Source organism: Coenobita brevimanus, chromosome 50 (assembly GCF_032717465.1).
Source record: "Coenobita brevimanus isolate Jiangsu-jjx chromosome 50, ASM3271746v2, whole genome shotgun sequence".
NCBI lineage: Eukaryota > Metazoa > Arthropoda > Malacostraca > Decapoda > Coenobitidae > Coenobita > Coenobita brevimanus.
Window position 1 is genome coordinate 22,571,578 of NC_137003.1, and position 21,626 is coordinate 22,593,203.

The following is a 21,626-nucleotide window of genomic DNA, read 5'->3' on the forward strand; positions in this document are numbered from 1 at the left end:
TTTGTTTCTATACTTTATTACCATTTTCGCCCTCTTGAGTTTACGACTTAGTGAGGCTAGCCGCCACCTTGTACTCTAAAATTCCCGTTGCTCTGTTTGACTTAATCTTCGGCAGTCAGTTAGACCTTTAGCCTCCCCTTGTCGTAACAGAGTGGCGACCTCTGGCAGGACTGTCAATACTAAGTTTTACAGAATTTATAAGTTTGTGTAAGCTGTCATATACCATGAGTGCTGTAGATTTATTTGTTGGAATGCCAAGCTTTAGCTGTCATGGAGTCCGTAACACCCAGCTCTCCCACAGCCCCTCTTCACATTGTTTCCGAGGAGGATACCCATGCACATGTAAATTCCTCATCTGTGGTTGAGGGTGATGTACAGTCAGAGCTTCATTCACCTTATCCTAGTTTAGAAGATTGGGGTTCAGTGGCGTATTCAGGATTTTTGCCAGGGAGGGGGGGGCACTTGGAATATTTCCCCCAAATATGTCACCCCAAATTTTCCTAAAATTAGTGCTTTATGTCATCATAAATAAATTTACATCATCACTGTCGCATTTGTTGCAATGTCTTAAAAAAATATCTTTTCCTCACATATTCACAGCTTTCTTGGAGTAATTTTAAGTAAATATCTAATAATCTTTTCAGAGGAGAGTATGTAAAAACACTCAGTAGCCTACATAATGTTACCAGAGGTCTCATTCTTTAGAGAGCAAAAGAAAACATCAGCAATAATTAAGGCACTGGAGTTTCCACAACAAAGACATCTCCTTGTTACTAGTATCATTGGTCATCATGGTCAGTCTCGTAGATGGTATTATTATCGATATATGCATGCTAACTTCCGTCCATTCTGCCTCAAAACAGCTTTTTTTTTTTTCTCTCGGTACCACAAATTTCTTGTGCATTTTTAGTACTGAAAAAGCACTGTCACACTACTGTATACTCTTAGCGCATCATTTACCTGCTGTCTTTATCTCTCTGTACATATACAGAAGTATAGCTATTTTGCGTAATAACCTACGAAATTATGAAATATACCACGCATCAGCATAACACCTACTATACGAGAGGAATGAAGTCCACACTAAACACTGTTTATATTCGGAAATAAACCTTGTATTTTGATTGGCTGCTGAAAGGAAAATGGCGGAATAAATAGGCCAATGAAAACTCGAGATCTGGCGTGAGTGTCCCGAACATACACTTTCTCACATTCATGATGATATCGCTATTTTTCTGTTTTCCTCTGCGGTCCTCTCTCTCTCTCTCTCTCTCTCTCTCTGGGAGCGCGGTAGCTCAGTGATAGGGTGTCAGGCTCGTAATCGTGAGGTTGAGAGTTCGCGTCTCGCCCAGTGGCTGCTGTGCTGGGAGGGGTAGCGCTCTCCTGTACCCTGCTATATGATCTGATGAGATCTAGCTCGGGGATTATTCTTCCCCCCCCCCCCTCTCTCTCTCTCTCCACTTAGCACATATTCGCTGCCGTACCCACCCCGAGTCTGGTATTCTGTTTTGTACTACTTCTGTGGTGGTAGCCAATAGAAATTCTGTTTTCCACTACATATTCTTTTAGTTTGATTCTCATTGGTTCAAGCATCAGGGGTGGTGCATACGTCAAGACTGACTGACCTAAGTAAATACATCTGGTAGATTAACCTCTCTTAATCCTTGACTTCTCTCCTCTGTGTTTCCACAAAAAGGAAATTAAATTCCATGAATTGTTGTCCAAATTTCTTTAAATTTCCTTTTAAATTTCCTTGTGTAATAAACAAGAATAAATACCATTTCTTCAATAATAATTACTTTCTGCAATGCAATTTACTAATTTTGCTATATTAGTACTGTACATTAAAAATGGAAGCTATGAAGAAGATTAAGCTGGGAAAGGCCCCAGGAATTGATGGAGTGTGTGGTGAAATGCTTAGGTATGGGGGTGAGATTGTTGTGGAGTGGATATGGAAGTTGTGTAGATTGGCTTGGGAAGAGGGAAGGGTTCCAGAGGACTGGAAATCAGGTATAATTGTTCCTCTGTACAAAGGAAAAGGGGAGAGAGAAGTATGTGGTAACCATAGGGGTATTTGCCTTCTTAGTGTGACTGGAAAAATATATAGTAGAATACTCATTGATAGGGTTAGGCATATTACAGAGGAGCTAGTTGGAGAAGAACAAGGGGGATTTAGGAAGGGAAAAGGGTGTGTAGATCAGATATTTGTTCTAAGATGTTTAGTGGAGAAGTATCTAGAGAAGGGAAGGAAAGTGTACGCTGCCTTCATGGACTTGGAGAAAGCTTATGACAGAATAGATAGGAAAGGTATGTGGAAGGTATTAAGAATATATGGAGTGGAGGGGAAATTGTTGAGTGCTGTGAAGAGTATGTACGAGGGAGCTAGGGCTACGGTGCGAGTGGATGGTGAGCTGAGTGAGTTCTTTGAACTCAATGTGGGACTGAAACAGGGGTGTGTAATGTCTCCATGGCTGTTTAATATATATATGGATGGGGTTGTAAAGGAGGTACAAGGTAGGGCAGTGGATGTGGGGGTGGCCCTAATGAATGAGGGTGAGATTTGGAAAATTCCGGTGTTGCTGTTTGCTGATGATACAGTATTGTTGAGTGAAGATGAATGGGAGTTGCAAGGTTTGGTGAATGAATTTGGGACAGTGTGTAGGAGGAGGAAGCTGAAAGTTAATGTAAACAAAAGTAAAGTTATGGTGTTTGAGAGGAATGAAGTCACAGAGTGTGCAGTGAGGTTGGATGGTGAGGATATGGAGAATGTGAATGCATTCAAGTACTTGGGTAGTGTGATGAGTAAGGATGGAACTTTGGGGGATGAAGTACGTGAAAGGGTACAGCAGGGAAGGAAGGCTGTTGGCACACTGAAAGCAGTGATGAGAAATAGGGAGGTGAGTATGGAAGTTAAGAAGTCACTGCATGATGGTATTGTGATCCCTACCCTGACGTATGGAAGCGAGGCGTGGACCTTGCAAGAGGGGAACAAGTCAAGAGTGAGAGCAGTGGAAATGAGTTACTTGAGAGGAGCATGTGGAGTGACGTGGAGGGACAGGTTGACGAATGAAGAAGTGAAGGAACGTTGTGGGGTAGATGTGGATGTGGTTGAAAAGATTAGGAGAAATACACTGAGGTGGTTTGGACATGTGGAGAGGATGGAGAATGAAAGACTGACTAAGAGGGTGTATGTAGGTGAGGTGGAGGGAGGGAGAGGGAGGGGTAGACCGAGGATGAGGTGGAGGGATGGAGTTGAGAGGTATATGAGGGAGGGGGGGGGTGAGTTGGGGGGAGGGGAGTCAAATGGTGGGTGACAGAGTGACTTGGAGGAGTTTTGTCTGCGGCCACCCTTTGCGGGATTAGGGCGTCGGGCTATAGATAGATAGATAGACATTAAAAATAAAATGCATTTATTACCAAAGATGTTACAGTACTTGTAATCATATAGATAACTGATTCTTTTTGCATTGCAACCAGACAGCAGACTGTAGCAACTACGTGTACAGTGAGCATATTAAATAACATACGTAATACCAGAAGTGTACAGTTTATTAGCAAAATGTTATAAAAATTGATATTCCTCAAAAACAGAACAGCAAACTACTTTGACAAACTGCTTTACAAAATAAATGTGCCTAAAAAATAGATAAGACTGTTGTTTATTCATGACCAGTTGTGGACTAGAAATACGAATTCATGGGATATCTAAAACTGCTTAGTAAACTGCTAAAACCATTAGTAGACTAGAAATAAAAGTGTCCTATACAGAATTCCTGAGTATAATATTATAGTCTTAATCATACTCTGATTACAAAGTTTCATCAAACTGTTAACCAAACCAACACCTCTCACCTTTGACTAAATATAATATTTACAATTTATATTCCAGAATTTAAACCATATATTGTAAACCGTATTATGATCTGTAGTTACAGGTTTTTCAATGAAAATTATGAGATTCATTTAAAAAATACTGTTTACTGTAAAAGAACATATTTCCTGTGAATAAAGGGAGTGTAAGAGACTTTTATGAATACAATAGCTACTGTATATCAGAGTGAAAAACAAAACAGCTACCAGTAGGGTACAGGAAAACCCCAGATTAGTGAGAGTTCTGTTCTCTTCCTATATAATGGTTGTAACCTTGAGTTGGACTTATCCAAGACTGACATAAACTGGAGCATTCCAGTATACTGTTCTGGTATTTTGATATTTAGCTGTTCGGAAGACGTCTTACATATTCTAAATAGGAACGTTTTAAATTAGCTGATCCTGTGTTACCTTCATTTGAGAGCATTTTGGAACAGAGGTTAAGCATATCTTTTGGTGGGTCTGAATTAACAGCCTGATAATTGCCTTTTTGTTGAAAGGCAAGCTTAGTTGTTAACAACCCAAGTAGAGACTCGTGCTCCAGGTCAATTTTGTGTTTAGTTTTTATTAATTTGAGTTGGCTGAAGATTCTTTCAACTGATGCATTTGAAAAAGGAAACTAAAACAAAATACAGAGAACTTTGCATAGGTTTGATAATATAGATATCCCTCCGAATTGTTTGCATTAAAGACAATATGCCAAAACCTCCTAAAGGCCGTATTATCATCACGATCTCCAAATATGGCTCGTTGTTTGCACTCAAGGTCAGCAGCTTGACAATCAACAAAGCCATTTAGGTGGGGTAACTAAGCTATTACCTGTGCTAGGCTTAGCTGAGTAAGGTTTAAGGCAACTTTTGGAGACAGACAGGAAAGATAGTCAAAGTTGTTAATATCATCAAACCGGGACTGGTACCATACCAGTGATTGTTGGGGGAGGTGGCCTTTTCAATGGCTTTTTGTATCAAACCGGGACTGGTACCGTACCAGTGATTGTTGGGGGAGGTGGCCTTTTCAGTGGCTTTCGGTAACACTTGCAAATGATCCAGAACTATATTTAATATGCAATAGTAAAATTTTGTTGAATTACTTTGATGTCTTTCATTCATTCATTGCCAGACGCCATGTATCCCAAACGGGGTGGCCAAGGGCTTAGAGTTAATTGTTTTACAGGGAGGGGCACTAATCCTCCACCAACCCCACTTGACACGTAGGGAGAACGTTATGCCAACAGCATCTGGTGTTCCCAGGCGGTCACCCATCCAAGTACTAATCAGACCCAACATTGCTTAACTTCGCTGATCGGACGGGAAGCGGTGTACTCATCGTGGTATGGCCGTTGGCTTTGATGTCTTTACCTTTTCTAAATTTCCTTAATATTTTGCCATTATTTCCTTAGAATTTCCTTTCAACTGCCATTTCCTTAGATACATCTTTGTAAACTCCAAATTTCTTTAGAAAAGGATAATTTCCTTGAATGTGGAAACAGCCTCTCTAAATCCTTGACTCAGTGACCACTCGACCTTCCCCGCTCAGCAGGGAATGATTTTCACATCACCTGTACTGTACTGTATAGAAAGGATTTTTCCATTAAGGAAAAAAAAGAAAAACGGCGTATAGCTATTCATCCTGAAAATTCTCACCTAGAAAAGGGGGGGGGGGAAGATACTCTGTCCCCAAAGCTCCCAAAAGTGGGGGGGACACGTCCCCCTGTGCCGCACTCAAACAAGGCCCCTGGCACACATATTTATATCTGTTTACCTTCTAAAATGTAGTCTGATATGATCATAATGGCTTGATGCAGTCTTCAAAAATTCTGCTTCTTTCGCTGTTTGTAACTAATTGTGCAGTGTTTGTTTACAACTGGCTGCAGAGTGAGAGGATTTGGCTGAGGGGACAGGAAAGTCATTTTTACATACTATCAGGATTAAAGTGCAAAACATAATTAGAGAGCTCTCACATTAACCACATAATGTAAGGTGACAGGGAAACTTGTTAAGTTGTAACTGGTCATTTTCTCTAAAGGGTTTTTTAATATTTAGTCAAGTTTTCAGTTTCAAAGGAAATTATTGTTCCCACACAAATATTTTTGGATATAGGTAATGTTGTTTAATATACTAGTGATAAAATTTGGAAAACTGTATTGCCATACAAGAACTATGCCAAAAATCCCTTTCAGCATTTCCCCAAAATTTTCCCAGGGGGGGGGGGCAAACTGTCCTCCTACCTTCCCAGTAGCTATGTGTATGTTTTAGTTCCCTTCTCCCTATTACATATTTCCTGGATGCAGGTGGGAACCAGGTAAGTGGGAACACGAGGCTCAGTTAACGGCGGATGAAGTTAGAGTTAGAGATGGCAAAGATGGAGCAACCTAGATAGCAGGCCAGAGAACAGACAAAGATAGAGCAGTCCAGAGAATAGGCTGAAATAAAGTTAGAACAAATGAATCTTGGCTATTAGTACCTTATGAGATCCTCAGACGGCCAGACAAGTTCTTCCTATTCTTTTTCAGGTTTCAGTGCTACTGACCCCACTAAATTAGTACCTCCTTTTGACGAGACCCATGTTTTGGATTTCTCTCGTTTCGAAAAAAAAATCCTCTTGGAAAAAAATAGCCTAAAGACCGATGGTCTACCCTAGTTCATATTGATCTTAAAGGCAAGGCCCTTAGATTTTTTTTTTTTTTTTAATAACAGAACGGATGAAGGAAAACAAATGAATAAAAAAAAAATACTCCATACACCAGATTACTGGTGTCCTTTGTTCAAAAAATATCTGTAACAGTTAGATTTGAACACCTGTGGGTTGAAATTTGGAGGGAACTCTGGGGAAGCGAGTTCCAGGGAGATGCAGTTCGGGAAATGAAAGAATTCTGATAGGCAGAAGTTCTGCAATATGGCCGAGTGACATTCAAGTCATGAGCGCTACCAGATGCCCGTGTAGCACGAGGGAAGGCATTGAGAGGTGGCACCATGGACGCAACTTCGTCAGAGCATTTGCCAAAAAATATCTGTAAAATAATGCAAGGGAGGCAACATGCCTTCTTACTTGCAGGGGAGGTAGTTTATTTGTAATGGCAGGGTTGTTAATGATTCTAACAGCTTTGTTCTGAATTTTGTCTAGTTGTTTTAATGCAACCTCTCCACATCCGTTCCACAACGGTGAGCAATATTCAAGCTGAGAGTACACATGACTCATATATATTATAGCTAACTGCTCATCAGCGAAGAAGTTACGGACTCTGTACAATAATCCAAGTTTCTTTGAGGCAGTTTTAGCAAGTGATCTAATCTGAGAGGTCCAGCTGAGGGCATTGTTAAGTGAGATGCCAAGAATTTCAATATTTTTGGAGATGGGAATATTAGTAGCACTGAAGGTAATGTACGAATCTGGCAATATCTGTCTATTAGTAAACTGTATATATTTAGCTTTACTAGCATTAAAAGAGACAGGGTTGTTTTTTCCCCAATCACTGATCGTAGATAGGCCTTGATTTATGGAGATGGCTGTACTGAGTTGAGAGGTAGAGATATTAGACTTTGTAAATGGGTGTCTGAGTGTGAATGAACTATGAAGTATTGAGTCATCTGCGTATGAATGGATGGGATTGTGTGTCTTTAATAGTTTAAGTTTTAAAGAATGCTTAGATTACAAGAGATGAAGAGTTAAATTTTACATTCTTATGAATTAAGACCTGAATCATACCGTCAGTGGTTTACGAATGCTAAGAAGCGCCCTCTGGAGTCTTAGAATTTGTTGGAAATGTGATTGACACTTTACAAAACTGGATTCGCAGTGAGATTGTGGCAACTTGTGATAACCCAAGCCGTACTAGGTTGAGAGACATTGTAATCCTTCAGAATTCATTGACAGTGAATTAAGGATTCATTTACTAGACATGAGAGTTAAAAGTCTCTGAAGCAACTGTCATCATTGATGATTATGTATTGGATAAATATCGTAATAAGCCTAAAGAATTCTCTAGGAATTTTCCCTGTAAGAAGTATACCCATTTGCAGAGTAAGCAATATTCGAGTAAGCCAGACTTAACCGTTAATTCCAAACCTAATCCCATTTCTGAGCTCTCTAATGTCTCCTCTAGTTCTTTTCATGTGCCTTTACTACTTTGTACTTACTGTAAGCATCCAGGTCACAGTGCCGAAAAGTGTTTAAAGAAGGATGCTCCCTTTAATCCCATCAACCTTGTTCGAAATGGACCAGTGGTAACTCCTGTTTGCCCTCCACGCCTAAGGGTGGCTGCTGAATCTTGTGTTTCTTTCTCTTCTCAGCTTGTTGTAAGAGAGAATGGGTATAAGGTGCCTGCTGTCGAACTGCAGGCAGGAGGTGGTATGTTCGAGTCCGTTCTTCATGCCACTTCATTTTCTGGAGACGTTCTCCTGGTGGCAGTTAGCAGTGCTGTCCATGCCTCTTCTTTTGCTCCATACTGTATTTGTTTACTGGCGTGGTACTGTTGGGCAGAGCAGAATTTCTTGTGGGAATTCTACATGATACTGGAGCTTCTCTGTCATTGTGGGAAAGTCCTGAACTTAAAGTCCCAGCTAAGAAGTATGTAATAATTCAAGGAGTAACTGGCACAAAAGTTATTGCTGTTGTAACTGGAGACTTGAAATGTAACTTGTTTGACAGACCAGTGTACCTCAGGCTAATTGACTCCCTTCCTCTTTATGGGGTCGACCTGCTGCTCGGAAATGATTTGGCAACTGAGAGTAACTGTATTGCCCCTATACTGTCCGAGATGGCTGTACCTGATGCTCCCCCACAGGTTGATAAAGAAGATGTAGATGTGTTTCCGGCGTGTGCTGTGACCAGATCCATGGCATGGGCAGAGCAGAGCTGAGAAAATGTGCCACTCAGCGAAGACGAGTCTGGTGATCCTACGACCATAGTGGAAACACACGGAGACAACAACTGAGGACACTGATGAGAGGCTGTGATGATTGCTATTCCCTGGAAGATACGTTAATGAATTCACCCGATAATACCTCTCCTGTCCCCATTAAGAAGATGAGTGTTGAGAGACTGAAGCAGTTGTGGGCAGGTGACCCAGAGATTCAGAAGCTAAAGTTAGCTGCAGTGGAGTATCGCACCGTTGCGAAAGGCGGGTGTTTTTATGTGAAGGACGGAGTGTTGTGGAGTTGCTGGCATCCCCTGTTTGTTAGTAGTGACGACAGAGTGTGGGACTGTCATCAGATTATTGTGCCCAATGCTTGAAGAAAGAAGTTGTTGGAGTTGGCTCACTGTACCCCTTTTTCAGGCCACATGGGCCTGAGGAAGACCCTGGAGTGGCTAAATTCGGAGTTCTACAGGCCACACGTGGCTGCAGCTATGGCTGGGCATGAGGAAGATCCTCGAGTGGCTGCATGCAGAGTTCTCTTGGCCGTGCATGGCTAGAGATGTCGCCCAGTTCATGCAGTGCTGCCATACTTGTCAGCTGGTGGGGGAGCCTAATCAACCCATACCTAAGTTGCCTCTCATTCTGGTTTGTGCCTTTTTTTTGTGAGGAAGAAGGAACCAAAGGCCATGAGCCCGCAATAACTCTTCACTCCAAGAGAAAAACAAAACATAAGAGAGAGCCAAATTCAAGATCCGATCATTTCGAGATGCCTGGACACACTGCGTTTCAAAGACTGGAGTACATAAGAAACAGGAAATACAGACAGGGGGAGACAGTTCCAGATTTGACCTGTTGCATAAATGAAGGACTGGGAGTAATGGTTAACTCTTGCATTAGAGAGATGAACAGAAAAGGGATGAGAGTCTGCTGGTAGATGGGTGTTACACACCCATCGTAAAAATGGAGGGATGCAAGCAGACAGTTCAGAGGAGCAATGACCATTGAAGTAGCGATAGAAAAGAGATAAAGATGCAACAGTGCAGCGAAGAGACAGAGGTTCAAGGGAGCCAGTAAGAGGAGGAGAGTTAATGAGACCAAAAGCCTTTGACTCTACCCTATTGTGAAGAGCTGTATGTGGGGAGCCTCCCCACACATGAGAGTTGTACTCCACACAAGGATGGATAAAACCCGTGTATACAGTCAACAATTGTGTAGCGGTAAAGAAGGCACGGAGTCAGCTTAGCACACCTAATCTCTTGGAAGCAGATTTTACAACAGATGTAATATGATCTTCCCAAGATAACCCTGGTGAATGAAACCCCAAGCATATTCAAGGATGATGCAGGATTAAGCTGAATATTATTAAACATTAGTGGGTACACCTGTGGAAGGTTTTGTTGGGTTGATAGGTGTAAGAACTGAGTCTTTGATGCATTAAAAACAACAAGATTATTTGTACCCCAGTTGGAGATACGAACCAAGTCAGACATTAGGTGTGCCATAGCCTCATCCCTTGTCTGTTGAAGTAACTGCTGAGATAGATGCTGCGGGAACCGAATGGAAAGGTGAAGGGTGGAGTCATCAGTGTACAAGTGGATGGAGTTAGATGTACAGCTTAGAAGGACATTGATGAATAAAAGGAAGAGAGTTGGTGATAGGACAGAGCCCTGAGGAACACCACTGTTGATAGATCTAGGAGAAGAATGATGGCCGTCTACAACAGCGGCTATAGAACGACCAGAAAGGAAGCTAGAGATGAAGGCACAGATAGAAGGATACGAGTAGAAACTGTAAGATGGCAGTTTGAAAATTAAAGATTTATGTCAGACTCGATCGAAATCCTTTGAGATGTCAAGTGCAACAGCAAAGCTTTCGCCAAAGTCCTGAAAGGAGGATGACCAGAAGTCTGAAAGGTAGGTGAGAAGATCGCCAGGGAGCATCCCTGACGGAAACCATTCTAACGATCAGAAAGAAGGTTGTGATAGGAAAAATGCTTTAAAATTTTTCTATTAATAATTGACTTGAAATCTTCTGAGATACAGGATGTTAAAGCAGTTGGACGATAGAGGATTGGGAATGGTCACCCTTCTTTGGGACTGGCTGAATGAGAGCAAACTTCCAGCAAGAAGGAAAGGTACAAGTTGAAAGACAAAGGCGAAAGAGTTTGCCAAGGCAGGGTGTAAGCATTGAAGCACAGTTCTTGAGAACAATGGGAGGGACTCCATCAGGCCCATATGCCTTGTTAACACTGAAGCCTGTTGCGGCAGAAAATACATCAGCTGAAGAAATTTTAATGTCAGCCATGAGGAAGTCAGAGGGGGGAAGTGATGTAGGAACAGCACTGGAATCGTCTAAGGTGGAATTGGAGGAGAAAGTCTGAGTGAAGAGATCTGCTTTATCAGTAGAAGAAATAGCTACAGAGTCATCAGAGCAGAAAAGAGGAGGGAAGGATCATGAGGTACAGTTGTTAGAAAGGTTTTTGGCAAGGTGCCAGAAGGAGCGAGAAGAATTCGAGTTGGAGAGTTGAGAACATTTAGCACATATGAAATCATTTTTGGCAGAGCAAAGAATAGACTTAGCACAATTCCGGGCAGAAACGTTTAAAAGATATGATTCAGGGGTGAGTTGGCTCCGGTACCTTTTATAGGCTCTCTCCTTGTTGCGGACAGCATTAGAAGAAGTGTGATTAAACCAAGGCTTTCTTGCATTAGTCAAAGGATATGAGAAAGGAATGTGTGCTTCCATGCCCGAGAGAATAACCTCCGTAATGCTCAAGGCACACTCAAATGGCTCCAGGCCATGGATGCAATAATCATTCTAGGGAAAATCAAAGAAGTACTGCCTGAGGGCCTTCCAATCCGCAGCTCCAAAGTGTCACGGACAACGTTTCTTTGGAGGGTCCACAGGCCGTACTGGAGCGATAGGACAGGTTAAGGTGATAAGGTTGTGATCGGAGCCCAATGGAGAGAAAAGATTAACAGTGTAAGGAGAGGGATTAGTTATAAGGAAGAGTTCATGTATGTTGGAGCTCTCTCCAAGGCGGTCAGGGATATGGGTAGGGTGCTGTACAAGCTGCTCTAGGTCATTAACCCCTAGGGTACACAATACCCCATCCTTGACTGCCCCCCAGGACGCAAAAACACGCCAATTTTTCGACTTCCTCAAAGGTTAAAAGTTTTATGCCCGATTTATAGAGCTTGAATTTACACACCTGAAAACGCAGACCCCACCCTCCTAGACCCAATAGTTACCGAGCTATGGCCCGTCAAAGTTTATAATAGTTACTCGTCACGTCCCTGGCAAGAAAGAAAATACGCCGCGCGCACCTGATTTCTTCGCAACAATACGTACAAAAATCACCAAAATCATTTTTTTTTTTTGGTGTGTATAGATGTTATAAACCATTGTAATGTACTTAGAAAAAAATAAAATAGTGACAAACCCCCCCAAATAAATATGATAAATAAAAACTATTCTTCCCTCTTCTCCTCTCCTCATACCTCCAATCCCCTCCTTCCCCTTCCCTTCCCTTCCCTTCCCTTCCCCTCGCCTAACCTCCCTTCCCCTTTCCCCTCCCTCCTTCCCTCCTCGCCGAGCTGTCAAATCTAGCAAGGGAAATTGGTCATGAACCCCCCAATAAAAATATGATAAATAGTAAAAATTATCCTCCCCTTCTTTCCCCTCTTCAAACCTCCAATCCCCTCCCTCCCCTTCCCTTCCCTCCCCTCCTCTCCCCTCTCCTTCCCTCCCCTCCCCTCGCCTAACCTCCCCTCCCCCCTCCCCTCCCCTCCGAGCTGTCAAATCTAGTTTTCGTTTCGTTTTGTTTTGTTTTGAAGGCTCCAACATGCTTCCATGCGTCGGCATAAAATAAAATGTCTTTTTCAAGTGGGTTTCGACTAAAGACAGCTAAAATAATTGTGATGTGCATATCTGTATGCAGACATCAATAAATTACAGGTAATGATTCAAAAACACGTGCCATAAAGCGTAAAAAATACGCAAAATATTCGAGGCCGAGGAGGGGCTAGGTGTTGCGGGTGGGGGGTGGGGGGAGCTGATAAGGCCAGGAGGGGGTGGATGGGGATGGAGAGATGGGAGGAGACCACCACAAGACTCAAAGGAAGGGCCAAAGTGGAGTACAGGGACATGGAGGGAGGGTAGGGGGGAAATACTCTTCCCCCAGTTGACTGGGGGGGGGACGTTGGGGGGGATCCACATGGGAGGGGGGTATGCATGAGGAGGGGGTGGAAGGGGTTGTTGTGGTGGTAAGAATGGTGGGAGGTAGTGGAGTAGAGGGACGTGGCGAGAGGGAGGTGGGGGGTACACCCCCCACTGCCTGGTTACGGGCCTGGGTCCCCCCTCAGGTGTGTCCAACACCTAGTTCTGATTCATTAGAAGCCATCTAGGTCACAGCTGGGGTGGAGCCAGCTGCCGCCAGTTTTTTTTAATGTTGTACGATCGGTGTTGCTCGTCCTCTTAAGAAATTGCTCAAAAAGCCTGATCGATGAGATTAGCACTTCAGGGGTTAAGGATAGAAAAGGTGAAGGCTTGTTCATCAGGTGGATCAGTGAATGGAGAGGAGAGCCAAAGGTGCTGGTGAACATTGAAATCCCCTAGAATGGAGGTTTCAAAGAAAGGAGAAATGGATAGAATGTGTTCCATCGTAGAAGTAAGATAGTCAAAGAATTTTTGATAGTAAAATTAGGGGATAAGTAAGCAGTGCAGGAAAGCTGAAGCCAGAGTGTAGAGAATTCAGATGAATCGAGTTCAGGAACACGAGAGCAAGATAAGTCGTTGCGTATATATACACAACAGCCACCCTTGGCCTTGAAATGAGTAAAGAGATAGTAGGAGGATACAGAAAAGGGTTTGCTGTCAGTTGCCTCAGACAGCTAAGTCTCAGTTAGGAAAAGAAGGTGAGGTTTAGAGGAGGAGAGGTGGAGCTCAACAGACCAAAAGTTAGAGGAAAGGCCACGAATGTTGCAGAAATGAAGAAGTGAGTCAGACAGGGGTTCCAGGCATCTCTTTGAGTTGTAACTGGAGAGGAGCTGATGGTGAGGGAATTTATGGTCCTCTCCCCCGCTGGGGACTCCGAAGTCTGATTTCCTGAGACCATTTTCCTTTTTAAATTTTGGAAAACGAAGTGTAGTGTGTACTGTGCATGTAATTTGTTGTAGATAGTTAGAGAAACTTGTATTGGAGAGCATGTTGGCCTACTCCTTGGGTTATTCAGACACTGTAAAAGTTCAGCAAAGGGGGATGGTTGGAAACTAGTTCCGAAGGCTGATGAAATGGGAGCTCCAGCTCTTCCTGTCATCAGCTTACCATCCACCTTGGGAGTACTGCCCTGCTCGACTGGTGCTACAGTCTAGTCCTAACAACCCTCCATTTACTTGTACTGTAGTTATTATGATTTGACCCCTGCCTCCCACATCATCTGTCAATAAGTACAGTACCTGATAACTATAGGTTTCTTATTCTTTCACTAGATACCCAGAGGCTATCCCTGTTCATTCCCCAAAGTCTAGAATAGTTGTTCGGGCACTGCTTGATTTCTTTACTAATTTCAGGCTGCTGAGAGAGATTCAGTGTGATAAAGAGATTCATTTTCTTTCAAATACCTACCAGCAGTCCATGGCCCAGCTTGGTATCATCCTAGTGACGAGCAGTGCTTACCATCCCAAGACACAGGGTGCCATAGAGAGGTACCACTAGACCCTTAACACGACTCTTCAGAAGTACTGCATGGAACACTCGAAGGACTGGGATCAAAGAGTGCCATTCCTCTTGTTCGCTACCCGTGAAGTTCCTCAAGTGAGTTTGGGTTTCTCCCCTAATGAGGTAATGCTCGCCTACAAAGTAAGAGGCCTATTATCCATCATTAAAACGGCTTGGTCTAGTGATTCCACCATGAGCCATTAGTGTACTTGAATTTGTTAATGATTTTAAGAGTGGGATGTCTAAATGATTGGAAGTGGCTAGAGAGAATTAAAACAGACTCAAGACAGTATGAAGAGCTGGTATGACTGGGGAGCTTGTTCGTGAGAATTTAAAGCTGGTGATGAAGTGATAGTGCTGTTGCCTATTCAGTTGCTGCTAAGTTTTGTGGCCTTTATCCTCTGGTAAAGTGAGTAGTACTGAATCCTTAGTGGAAACACCAGACAGGCAAAAGAAACATCAGCTTTGCCATTAACATGCTGAAACCTTATTACCGTGCTCTAATGCCACTGTACCTGCGAAACTAGTCTCGATTGAACAGGGTGAGGTGATTTCCTGCAGTCTGGAAACCCAAGAACAAAATGAGGAGGACTTTGACTTCAGTACTGCGAGTGCCTGGCACAGCAATGCAGAGGCCGGATTTTCCTTTGTGAAAAGGTTTCGCATTTGCCAGAAGATCAGTCTTGACAACTATTAACACTTCTTCTTGTAAGGATGTCTGGTCGTTCCACTGGGTGGATAACCTGGATCGAGCATGATGTCAGTGAGGGTGATATGCTCACTGTAAAGTTTCTGCCTTATCGTGTCTGACCCCAGCTTGCAGGAGTCCTCCACCAAGAGTTGAAATACATGCTGGACAATGATTTTATCTCATCATCTGTGAGCCCATGGAGCTCTCCTGTGACCCAAGCCTGACGGTACAGCAAGATTCTTCATCGACTACTGCAGAGACACTGCTCTGACTAGGACCAACACATATTCCCTGCCTCAATTAGAAGACTATGTTAACTGCATTGGTTTGTCCCACAACATTGCTAGGCTGGACCTTAAAAAGGGCTTCTGGCAGGTGCCACTGACGTAGCAGGTGAAGGAACTCTCATATTTTGTGGTAAATTGTCAAATTTATCATTGAAATGTCATGATGTATGGGCTGAAAAATGCCCTAGCTACCATTCAGAAACTTATGGTCTGAGTCATTAGTGGGTTTCTAAATTGTGTGGTGTACTTGGATGATGTAGTGATGTTCGCTGATATTTGGAAAGACCACCTAGAACAATTAAACTAGTTACCTTCAAGGCACTAGGAAGTTCACCTTGTTGCTAACTTAACCCCTGGGCGCTTGGCAATTTTTACCACCTCCAGCTTCTCATTACAGGAAATTTTCCAATTATTGCTTGTTTTCAAACCTAAATATCTCAGAAAGTATAGAAGTTAGAGAAACAAATTATAAACCATAATACTCAACAACTCTTCTTGCGAATGAAAGCATCACCAGGTCTATAGGTGGTCCCGTTGATGAGTAGGAACGTAAAGAAAACAGGCACAAGAGTCTGGATAACTCTGACCAGGAGTGCGTGGCCCAGACTTCGATCTCGGTGCACGCACTCTGACCGGCGTTTGTAACACTGACTTCCCAGGGAGTGGTGTGTTTGTAACACTTCCCAAACTCTCGCAGCAGAATTTTCCATGTAGTAATCAATCTTCCCTGCTTTCCATACTCACAGCTATAGGTACAAATCATCACCTGGTACATATGGCTCACATATATGGTTTTCTGGCCGTAACAGCGTTGCCCAGTTTGTGTGTGGGAGAAGGTGAAGGACACAATTTTTGCCCATGTTTCCCTCACTGTCTTACAGATTTACACTTTGGAAACACTTTGAGAGGAAATTTCCATCTTTCCATTTCATTTTTTCTGCAGGTAGCACGCACTAGTGTAACGAATACCTTATTCCAAATGTTTCCCTCACTGTCTTACAGATTTCCACTTTGGAAACGCTTTGAGAGGAAATTTCCATCTTTCCATTTCATTTTTTCTGCAGGTAGCATTCACTAGTGTAATGAATACCTTATCCCAAACCATCAAGTAGATGTCTCTAGTATTGGTTAGGTTCCATGGCACATTTTCTTGGCACTGGGTTAATGCTTTTCTCACTAATTGTTATATATTGCTTATTCTATTTGCACTTCATATCACATGTATGGAGCGTATCACTTATTTTGCACGATAAAGCAAGGGCAAGAAGTATAAGTTCTACCACAGAAAGTAATTTTCTACAGATGCACATAAGGTTTTACCACAGAAATAATTTTCTACAGGTGCACATAAGGTTTTCTTTCATCAATGGTAGGGTAACTCAACAAACTCGTACTTACAAGAATTTCACAACAGGTTTGGACATATGTTATTACTAAACACACACACACACACACACACACACACACACACACACACTTTAGTAAAGCAAATTTAGAAAAGAAAAGAGATAAAGGTAGAAAGCAAGACGATGATTTCTACCAAGAACTGGTTGGAGACTCACAATAAACTTGTGGAACGAGTACACAGACTAGAGATGGCTTTTCAAAATGAGATTGATGAAATTAAGAAACAGATGCACTTGCAAAAGGAAGAAATAGAAAAATTATAAAAGGAAGTCAAAAAGAAAGACACAACCATAGATGAGCTGACAGTAGAACTGAGTTCAATTAGGAGAAAAGTTAGTGAAATGGCAAGTACAGTAGTCAACCACGAGAGTATTATGGAAAAGTTCAAAAATGATACAGAGACAATTAGGCAAGTAAGCAGTCTGATAGACCAAAGCAGTGACACTGAGGAGAAGATAACATAGGTGAATGAAGCTGTGCAACGCTACAAAAATGATGTGGAAACCACTTATGCTGAAATGGTGAAAGTAAAGACAGACTTAGAAACAAGGGTGGAAGAAAAAAGCATTAAAAAGGAGGTGAAAAGAATAATAAAAAACAATCCTAAGTTAGTCAGAGATTCAGTAGATATCAAGAAATCTATATTAATCACTGGTATAAAAAAGGAAGAAGTAAAAAACAAGATCTCAAGAGACAAAAAGCAGATGGCAAATGTAATGAACATATTGAAAGAAGTATCAGAGGAAATCTGTAGTAATGACATAGAGGAACACAAAAGGTTAGGGAAATACGAGAGAAGTAAGTCAATACCCCTAAAGGTAATCTTCCAGAGTGTAAACACCGTGGAGGAGATACCAAAAAATGCAAAGAATCTTATGGAAAATGAGGAGTTCAAAAATGTATGGATAAAAAGATGCCTAACACAAGAGGAACTGGAATTACTGAAAGAGAAGAGGGAGGAAGCAAAAACAAAAAATGAGGGAAAATCTGAGGAGGAGAATACATTTTTTTCACAATGTAATAGGATTGCAGGTACTAAAGTGGTAAATAAACAGGAGGGAATAAAAAGGAGGAAGGTAGTAGAACCAAGTCATGACAAATAGGTATATAAACATGATTAAGTTGATGTACTCAAATGTGGATGGAATGGTATGTAAATTATTAGAGATGAATGATTATGTCAGAGAAAATGAACGACATATAATATGCCTGACTGAAACAAAATTAACACCAAGGCTATCAAATGGCATCCTAAACTTAGAGGAATATAATATATGGAGAAGAGATAGGAATTAAAAAAAGGAGGAGGAATTATAATATTAACTAAGAAAAATCTAAAAGTCAAAAAAATAGAACTAGATATACCCTCACAAATAGAACTGATTGCTGTAGAAATAAATACATCTGAAGGGAAAGTAATTGTAGCCAATTTGTTCATGCCACCCAAGTCAAACACATGGTAAAGAGATGAATATGAGGACCTGGCAGAGAATACAATTCAGAGTTTAAGATCATTATTACATAAAACGGAAGAGAAATCGGAAAGAATTATACTAACTGGAGATTTTAATACAAATATAAATTGGAATACTCTAGATATAATAAGCCAAGAAAGCTGTTGGGACCAAAAGCTCCTGGATCTCGTGCAAGAGTTTTTCCTAACGCAACATGTAAGGGAAAGCACCAGAAAAAGAAGACTAGATGTACCCTCAATGCTAGATCTCATATTTACTACGCAAGAAAACGATTTTGACAATTTAATATACCACCCTCCATTCGGCAAAAGCGACCATGCAGTATTAAATTGGAACTTCAGGATAGCATATGACATAGTTAACAGCAATGAAAGTTACAAAAAGAGCCTAAACTATAAAAAGGGAAACTATCATGACCTAAAGAAGTACTTCTTAGAAACTGATTGGGGAAAGGAGCTTAGAGGACAAGATTTAAATGCTATATATAAAAATTCTGTGAACTTTATGAAATAGGAGTCCAGAAGTACATCCCAGAGCACAAAGAAGCAGAAAAGAAAATAAAGAAGTGGTTCAATACAGAAAAAATCAAAAGAAAAATCAAAAGAAAAAGAGATTTGTTGTGGAACAGATACAGAAGACACAATAGTGAAAGGTCATATAATAATTACAAACACGCAAAAAACAATTATACAAGAATAAGGAGGGAAGCCCAAAAACAGTTTGAGGAGGATATCATAAATAAAAGTAGTGATCAACCGAAGCTATTTTACAGTTACATCAGAAGCAAAACCAAAGTAAAAGATAAAATACAATCCATTACGGACGAGGGAATCGCCTATACACAAGAGAAGGATATTTGTGAAGCACTAAACAAGAAATTCCAATCAGTTTTTACAGAGGAAAAAATTTTGAGAGGGATTATGTGGAACATGCATGCCCACACATAGTGCCAGATATACAAGCATCAGAAAAAGTAATACAGCAGGAGCTAAGTAAATTAGACAAAGGAAAAGCAAATGGACTTGATGAATTTTCATGTTGGGTACTACGTGAATGTGCAAAGGAGTTAAGTAAACCATTATTTTTAATTTCAAGAAATCCTTGAGTCAAGGTAAACTACCTGATATTTGGAAGAAAGCAAACATTGTTCCCTTATTCAAGAAAGGGAATAGACAAAATCCACTCAACTACCGACCAGTATCACTAACCAGTGTTGTAAGCAAGGTATTAGAAAACCTTATAAGAAAAACTTGGGTAAATCATCTAGAAGAACACATTATGATAACAGAAAGACAGTTTGGTTTCAGAAAAGGAAAATCATGTGTTACTAATCTGTTGAGCTACTATGACATAGCAACAGACACATTACAGGAAGACAAGGATGGGTGGACAGTATCTATTTAGATTTCAAGAAAGCATTTGACACAGTACCACACCAAAGACTTTTATGGAAACTGTACCATCAGGGAGGAATTCGAGGCAAACTGTATTGTTGGATGCAAGATTTTCTCATAAGAAGAGAAATGAGAACAGTACTAAGGGGACATTACTCATCATGGAAAGAAGTGACTAGTGAAGTACCACAGGGCTCAGTGCTGGCACCAATCATGTTTTTAGTGTATATAAACGATATAGACAGTAACACTGGAAATGAAAGCTATCTAAATAAGTTTCCAGATGATTCAAAAATACAAAGAAGAATTACTAACACAGACTCTTGTAAAGAGCTACAAGAAGAATTAAATAAACATCATGAATGGAGTAATACATGGCATATGGAATTCAATGTGGACAAATGTCATGTAATCAAGTTTGGTAAAAGTGGAAAATGACCTGATTGGGATTAAACTTTAGGAAATAAAACCCTACACACATCAGAAAGAGAGAAGGACCTAGCTGTGATTATCAATAACAGACTATCTCCGGCTGACCACATCAGTGAGAAGGTACGGAACATGTATACACTGCTTGCAAATATGAGAATAGCATTCACATACATAAATGAAGACATGCTAAGAAAGATAATAACATCATTCATCAGACCAACCCTGGAGTATGCATCAACAGTCTGGAGTCCTCATCTTAAAAAATACCTAGACAAGATTGAAAAAGTTCAAAGGGCCGCTACAAGATGGGTACCAAGCTTAAGGGATCAAAGCTACGAAGAAAGACTAAATAAACTGAATCTACCAACACTACAGGAGAGAAGGAAAAGAGGTGACATGATTATGCTATATAAATGCATATCAGGGAAGGAGAAAATAGACATAAATGATTACTTAACCTATGGGGAACCATCAGCAAGAGGACATTGCAAAAAACTGCATAAGAAGAGAGGTGATAAAGACGTAAGGAAATTCAGTTTCCCAAACAGAGCAATTGATCAATGGAATGCACTACCGAATGAAATAGTGTGTGCCAAAACAATTCACAATTTTAAGGATATGTACGATAAATATGGTTTAAGACACGGGACAGTACGAGCTTGACTCATTCCTGTAAAGATACAATTATGTAAGAGCAATTAGGTAAGAACACACACACACACACACACACATCTTTTGTGTCTTTGTCTGCTATTTACATACATGCTCCAACACACCCGTTCTTAAATTTCACGTTTACCGTGGAACACGAAAAAGCACTTTGGACAAAGTGCAGTCTCTCACTCATGACACTGATAGGCTGTTTCCTTGTGTGCAGTGGGCCGACGTTTTGTCAGAGAACACATATGACAACACCTGTTTGTCACGTGCCTTGCAGTTGTTCTGTCCAGATGAGCGAGATGATGCCTTCCCAGCTACTGTGTGCTGGCCAACCTATCAGCTGGTGGCATCTGGTGCTTTGCCTTCTTCCACTTGCAACCCCAACAGCTTCAAATCATGCAAATAGCTGCCGTGCCAGTTCTTTCTCATACTCACGTAAGGAAAGGCTCTTATCCACAACCTCACAGTAAAGTATGCAACTTCGAAATACTGATACCCAAAAGGTGCAGGAACGCCTTCGTACACCATCTGCAAGGCTTCCAAAGGCAATCTGCCTCTCCAATCTGCATGTCAGATTTATCCATGAGCCATATATTGATACTGTAATCATTGACGGCATCTGGATTCAACAATGGTTTCCTGGTCCTGTAGTGTGTCTTGACTGTCCTACAAAACCCAACAGTGAACTGTCGTAAGCATATTGATCTTTCGATTGTCGTGCCAGTGAATGTCAAACATGTTACTATATTTCCGGGTTAACAGGGCACTTTTCTCACTCTTTTATGGGAATGATGGAAAATTCAATCTTCAGGCACGAACAGTTCCACAAGACCCAGT

At 41.3% G+C, this 21,626-nt stretch overlaps 1 non-coding gene across 1 annotated transcript; it reads right to left on the reverse strand.

Annotated features, from left to right (window-relative positions):
- Positions 1-5,095: 5,095 nt before the first annotated feature.
- On the reverse strand, positions 5,096-5,214 carry LOC145399911 (5S ribosomal RNA). Its single transcript, XR_013897358.1, has one exon. It is a non-coding gene; the product is annotated as a 5S ribosomal RNA (ribosomal RNA).
- Positions 5,215-21,626: the final 16,412 nt, after the last annotated feature.